The sequence below is a fragment of the Tursiops truncatus genome, chromosome 3 (genome assembly GCF_011762595.2).
Source record: "Tursiops truncatus isolate mTurTru1 chromosome 3, mTurTru1.mat.Y, whole genome shotgun sequence".
In the NCBI taxonomy this organism is placed as follows: Eukaryota; Metazoa; Chordata; class Mammalia; order Artiodactyla; family Delphinidae; genus Tursiops; species Tursiops truncatus.
Window position 1 is genome coordinate 97239230 of NC_047036.1, and position 6000 is coordinate 97245229.

The 6000-nt window shown below is 43.9% G+C and overlaps 1 long non-coding RNA gene across 1 annotated transcript in view; it reads right to left on the reverse strand.

Annotated features, from left to right (window-relative positions):
* Positions 1-5777, reverse strand: part of LOC141278212 (uncharacterized) — a 92811-nt gene extending 87034 nt beyond the window's left edge. Inside the window, exon 1 of the long non-coding RNA XR_012330559.1 lies at positions 5699-5777. This is a non-coding gene — a long non-coding RNA (uncharacterized lncRNA). The remainder of the gene's footprint in view (positions 1-5698) is intronic.
* Between the last annotated feature and the right edge of the window lie 223 nt (positions 5778-6000).

Here is a 6000-nt window from a genome sequence, read left to right on the forward strand (position 1 = left end):
AAGTGCTATCTAAACTGTCCTTGTTTACTTGTTTGCTATTTAGTTGCTGTCTTTCTCCTCTTGCTCTCCAAGACAGCAAGGATCTGGTCTATTTTGTTCATCCCTTTAAACCCTGAACCCAGAACCCTTCCTGACACATAGACATGACGATGCAAAATTATTCTCTGTTGAATTAATAACATCTAATATGTTCAGTCAACCATGTGAGAAATGGAATATAACCAGAGAGAGGCCAAGTAGAAGAACATCATTAAACCTATCCTGGAAACTTCAGTCTTTCAAGAGTAGCAGATTATTATTTTAATTATCAGTGATCTTTTTTGATCAATAAGTACTTCAATGGATAAATGCCAGTCATTGGGAAAACAACAGTAAGCAAGATAAAGCTTACAGAAACTTAGGAAGAGAGAGAATTGCATAAGGAATCAGGGATATAATGACTCCCCTTGGGAAGTACAGGGTGATAAGGCACACATCTCACCAGGAGAGGGTCATGGGGAACCAAACTGCAGAGACTCATAGCCTGAACTGAGCCGACACGCCACAGATACTCTCAGTGGGCAGAGAGTGGCTGAGGAAACCAAAGCTTTGAAGACAAATCCTCTACCATATGTAGTAAGACAGGCTATAAACATCTCCACCTACACACATACCACCCAGTCCTCACCTGGGCCCTCCACACCTGGGAGCCGCATATCTATTAGGGCAGAATTTCCTTTCTGTATCATCTCTTTCTCATTCATATGTCTCATCTCCAACTCTTGTCTCTCTTTTAGAGCAGGAGTCAGGTTTTCTCTCTCTCACCACATGCCACACAACCCAGCACAGGGAAAGAGGCCAAACAGTCTTCCTAATCTACCTCCACCCAAAATAATGTCTGAGAACAACAAAAGGTACATTAAACAGAGCCAATTATACACACAGCCTTGATATCTTATCTAGGAGTAATGAGTTGAATCTGATTATACAAGTCTTTTTTTAAGAATTAATAGAAATAGTATAATATTATATTGAAATGTTAAATACATAGAAACAAGAAGGCCAGGATCTACTTTTAACTCTAAAAGAAAGTATTTTAGCTCTCTTTCTTTGAATCTGCATGAAGTTCTGGTCATTTATTGGCAGTGAGAGGCAGGATGGCAAATGTGCTGAAACCCTGGTGTGTCTTCAGATGCCAGGCCAGACCCTACTGGTCAGACCACTTCAGCCATCAAGACTTGTTTGTGACATCACAAAGCCTGACCCATAGTAAGATGACCCACAGATCCGCACTGACTGGCCATCAACAGAAGTCAGAAAACTACAGAATTGTAGCTCACGTGGGCCTCCTTCCACCATTTATAAGCGAAGCAGTTAAAGGCCTGTCAGGTTAAATGACTTGCCAAGGTCACACAGGCTTGAGTGGTAGAAGGCAGACTAGAGTCACTAGGTTAACCTGGTGACTCTTTTGAGAGAATAGCTCGGTAATTTGGTCACTGGAAAGCTCTGCTGAGCTGGGAGAACAATCTCTCATCACTCATAGCTTTCCTCTAAAATCTGCAGCCACACACTGAGGTAAATTGGCTTAACAGAGCTTCTTCAGGCATGGTTGTCACCTTGTCTGAATAGCATGAGGTGATGCTCAGAAAAGGAAAACAAATGAGGAGTTTCTGGCTCAATGCTGAGGAAAGTTGAAACCCATTCAACCCTCAGCTTTTCAGCATTGCTAGTGTAGCCTTTTAACCATGATTGCTTCAACAAGCATTGATGAACTGCATTAAGTCCAGATCAATCCAGTGCACAGTTCTGAGCCTACAAATGTATGTTTCAGTGGATTTCAGACACGACTCACTAAATCAATCTTTCTTCCTCTAAAAAGTACAGCTTAAAAAAGGCGGGGTCAGTCTTTTACTGAGACACACCCACAATCTGAGCCAAAAACTGATTCTCCTTTTCTATAGGCCACCTTCTCAATTTCACCCCATATTTCACCCCATATTGTCCTTTCAGCAAGAGTCCCTGCAACAACAGTGGAAAGGGAAATTCATCTTCCATCCTGGCTGTGGCTTTGACTATGACCCCTGACCCACCACCGATTCCTCCTGCAATCCTTACTGCTGTACCCAAAGAACACTTCGGGCAATGACTGGAAGAGAGATTTGAGAGTGAGGAGAGGAAAATGGGGTTAAAGTGGAAGGCAGAACAGAAGTAATGTTTATAGAATTTAGCCTTGAAAACACTAATGGAAACAGAGGCAAAGCACACCAAAGCCTTGAGCCTGCATTCCACTAAACTAGGAAGAAAGAGGCCAGATGTGGGTGAGGGAGCCAAGTCAGAACACCCCTGCATCACACACTGATCTACTCTATGGTGGCACTGTCACGGGAGGGGTGCAGCTAAAGCACCCCTAAAGTGCATGGAAGTTTCACCTTTCCTAAGACTGGCTAAGCATATATTATTAAAAGATTACCTAGGGCTCTATCTAAAGCAACCCAGCTACTCTGCATTCGAATTAGACAGGAACAGCTGTAGTTGTTTAATGGAACAAGCCACACCCCATAGGGCACAAGCAGAAAACTGAATCTTTCATTTACTACCCATTCAAATCTCATCAGCAGACTCATTCTTCCCTGCCTCTTGGATGAAATCTCTGGCAGATCCCTCACTTTTTTTCAGTTTGCTTTAGGCACAAAACAGTTTCATTTTGGAAATAATTGCTCAAACATGAAAATCAAAACCTCAAGCTCTTATCTAGAGTCCCTTTCCTTCTCCAACATGTTACTGTTTTTAGGCCTAGAAACCAGGGAGGGAAGCAGGCCTGTTGGGTTACCTGTCCTTTTCCCAGCTTTCTTGTTCCAGTCCTCCTGCCTCAGCGATAGCCAAGGCGTTTGATCCTCCAGGACTGAACCCAAGGGAGGAGGCCATAGGTGAAAGGACAGTCTTAGCATGGTTGGTTCTTTTGTGATCTGACATTTGGCAAATGTTGACCCAGCTCTTTGGGTCATGAGGCCCTTGGAGGGTAACATGGAGACCCCCCTCTGGTGACCTCTAACCAAGGCTCCCTGGATGTGGGTGATGCCTCCTCCAGCAGGTTGGTTCCAACCCTCTCAGCTCCTGGATCCCCAGCAGATGCCCCATATAGACTCCCCTGTGTTGTCACATCCATGTGGGCTTCTTGGGCTGAGCCCAGGTCAGCTCCCCTCCACCACCATCATTACAGAGCCACACGGTCCACAGGAAAACATGTGCTATTTTTTGGTCCTGCTATTGAAGGAGGGAGAAATGGCTTCTAGTGTAGCTTTGTGTGTATGTCAGTGCAGCCAGGCACACAGCTACAGGCACTTCCTCAGAAATGTGTCCCTTATGCCCCTACAAATTCCGCAGGAGAATTTTAAATTCTGCAAATAGACTTCCTAAAGCCCCTCTCTCTCAGCTTGAGGATGGGGGGAGAGGAAGCCGCAGCTCTCCGACAAGCTTTTTCCTAAGGCATTCTCTCCTTTTCTGCCCCAGTCTCTTAGGTATCCTCCAGGTAAAGTTACAGAACTGATTTGGGGCCACCTCTTATGCCAGTCCTGTACAGGAGAGCTGGCACTCACTTTGAAATATGGGTTCTATTGTTTTGTTCTCAGGCTTTAAGACCTCAGCAAAATGAGAGAAAAAAAAAAAAATCCCGTTCTGACAACTGATTACACAATCATGGTACTGCCCTGATGTCAAATGGATCCCTTACTTGAGCCAAGGTGGCAGTGAAAAGGAGAAATCTTATACAAGCAATCCCCTCTAATTACATATGAAAGTTCTTGCTTTTGAAAGGGTTCCAGGACCTATTGTTTTAGACTGTACCATTACAGATGTTACAGGAGAGCATTGGGTGCCTAATGGAATCTAATGGGATTTTTTTCCCTGTTTCCACAGCTTTAATTGCTAAGGACCAGAGCTATGAACAAAGGCACTAAGCAACCCACATTCTCAGTGCAGGAACTTCCAATAGACACAGCCAGTCCCATGTCACCTTGCCTCACCTTTCTCTCTCTCTCTGTCTCTCTCTGTCTCTCTCACACTCACACACACACACACACACACACATATATATACAGAAACTGCTAAAACAACTTACCACAAACTTGGTACCTTCAAACACACACATGTAATCTCTTACAGTTCTGGAGGTCAGAAGCCCAATATCACTTTTGCTGGGCCAAAATCAAAGTGTTGGCAAGGCTGCCCCTCTTCTAGAGGCAGGGGAGAATCTGGTTTCCTGCCTTGTCTACCTTTGAGAGCTTCAATCCTTGGCTTATGGCACCTTCTTATACCTTGAAGACTAGAAAAATTATCTTACTTCAGTCATCACATCACCTCTATCTCTCCCGTCAAATCTTCCTCTGTTCCCCCTTAAATGAACATTTGTGATTACATTTAGGTCCCACGTGGATAATCCCAAAAATCTCCCCATCTCAGGATCCTAAACTTAATCAACTTCAAAGTCGCTTTCACCATATAAGGGCTACAAGAATTCAAGTATAGGCTCCTGAAATTAGGACCTGGTTATCTGTGGGGACATTATTCAGCCTTCCATAAGGAATAATAGTGTTCATGGAAAGAGAAACTCTTCTTCCTGGCACTTGCCCCAAAGCCAAGTAAGAGAGACCTCCATAAAATCAGGCATTGTAGAAGACACTGTCAACAGTCTCACCCCACAACCAAGCCCAAACCACTGCTCTTCTGCCAGTTCAACTGGAAAGGTTACAAAACTAAACACTCATTATGCCAGCTCTCTCTGTAGCTACAGATAGCATTTTGCTCAACTCAGGACTTGAGCGCTCTTACTATATATTATCCAAAAATTAGAACCAGAAAAACACAAGCAAGATGACTGTCCTAGGTGTTAAGGGTCATTAGAAGGAGGGTGTCATTCAGATGCTCTTCCTGTTCATGTATTACCAAAGCAGGATCACAAGGATTCAAGGACATGATTGCAAAGACAAAATGGACACCAAAGAACGATAAGTAAAAGATTTAATTTTGGCCGTTACCATAGCACCTCATTACTGGCCCCTTTTTGTAAGATTTATCTGCAACTCTAGGAGTATTTTTTTTCCCTGACATCCCGAACAGAGGCACACTGGGGAAGTCAGTGAGCATTACAGAAAGTCCATGGGCTGGAGGGAAAATACAAATCGCAACAGGCAGGGGCTTTCAAAGTTGGACAGTTGAAGGGATCAGGGGGCAGGAAGAGAAGAATGAGCAGAGGCTATAGTGGGGAAGAGCATGACACGGGAACCACCTGGAAAAGAGGAAGACCTGACTGGTAGGGAAGAAACCAGTTTGACATCAGGAGAAATAAGCTTAGACAGATAGGGAGGGCCAGATGAAAACAAGCAGTAAATTATAGCAAACTTTTTTTCAGAGACGTAAGACAGTCTGACATTTTGGGTATTTCTCATGTGGTCCTTGGGACTGTTGACATTTTGCTATGAGTCCAAAAAGATGGCCAGGACTGGTGTGACTTCCTGAGTGCTGTGGAAAAACTCCCATGACTCCAGGCCAATACATAGAATTTCCAGGAACAGCAGAGTATGATTACTTTGCAGTGGGTTCAGAGAAATTTGAAGCTATCTCACAACCAACCTCTGGAATGACATGATCCAAACACTCCTGGTTTTTAATATTGCAAAACATTCCTTTTTGTATAGAGGGAGTTAACTCGGCATACACTCACCTCATCTGACTCCTGTTGCTTGGAAGGGCAAGAGTACTTCAGGTGGGGAAATAAAGATGCTACTAATAGGAAGTGCCTGTGGAGGAGCGGCCTGGATGGGGCCTCACTTCATTCATCTTCAATAAGAGCTTCTAGGACAAGAGAGATTCCAGTGAGAATGAATTGCATTGTAGGTAATGTTTTGCTTCAGAGGACGCTTTGCCTCATTTTCCTGCTGCTAATACATGCTGCAAATGAGAAAGTACCCAGCTGACAACTTTCCTCCTGATTTATAGGAAAGGCCATTTAATCCCAAGTAAGCA